Source organism: Fukomys damarensis, unplaced genomic scaffold (assembly GCF_012274545.1).
Source record: "Fukomys damarensis isolate Sample0158 unplaced genomic scaffold, DMR_v1.0_HiC HiC_scaffold_1, whole genome shotgun sequence".
Classification (NCBI taxonomy): domain Eukaryota; kingdom Metazoa; phylum Chordata; class Mammalia; order Rodentia; family Bathyergidae; genus Fukomys; species Fukomys damarensis.
The window spans coordinates 10,516,033-10,517,077 of NW_022900913.1; positions in this window are offsets into that span (position 1 = coordinate 10,516,033).

Sequence of the window (1,045 nt, forward strand, 5' to 3'; positions counted from 1 at the left end):
ATATATATATATATATATGTAGCTTTGGCCACTGCAAGCTCTTTCAATTGGTTCCTGTGTCCCTTTGACATCCCCCATAGTTGTTAAATAGTATTTTGTTTTTGTCTTTGGGGGAAGCTCTTCCTTACCTTCCTTTAGCCACAACAGGATGCTTCAGGCTCATGTTCAAAATTTCCTGTACCAGAATTAGCCATTTCCCTAAGGAATTTTGGTTCCTTTTTTTTTGGGAGTTTGTATTAAAAACAAGATCTGGGTGATAGGTGTGTTGGTTGCTTTGAAAGTGTTGCATCCTGGGCCATTAAGGTGACAGCAAGGCCGCTTGTGCACTATTTCGTGTATATACCTTCATCCGTAGGTTTTTAAAATACATCCACCTCTGCACAGATGGTAAGCCAAACACGAGTTCCTAGGATGTTCTCAACTCTATTTCAGTACTACCTGTTCACGCCAGCCTCCTCCTCCTCCCTGTGTGTGACCCACTCCAACACAGAGAGACCTGGTGGCTACCATCCGCTATGTAATTGTTCATTTCCAGTTACAAGTGTGAGATACACAGCTTTCACCACCCAGCTGGCGTTTCTGGCTGTTTTCCCCAGCATTTGATCTTCTCACCTCTGACACTCATCTCTTCACTTCGCTTGCAGCCACCACCTAGGTTGGGATCGCACAGGCAGGCTTGACAGAGCTTCGGTCAAGTCCATTTGCTCCGGAGTCCCAGCCCTTTGGCGGAGCGAGAAAGGAGCCACGAGTCGAGGTCGGGTTGGAGGAGGCTGGCCGGCCAGACGGGGATTCCCTCAGTCTCCAGGGACCTCTCTGCACATTCAACAGCTATCACGCAGCCCCATCGTGGTGCCAGCGCCCGAATCACCGGGCCTCGCAGGCGACAGAAATGAGGAAACGGCCCCACGCTCTGCTGACTATGCTCGCGGTGCAGGCGCGAGAGCCCTGGCAGGGGGCGCCAAGCAGGGCCGGGGAGCGTCGGCCAGGGTTGGTCGGAGATTCCCTGCTCCTCCCAGGCTCGCGGCTGCTCCGCTCCGGGAGCCCT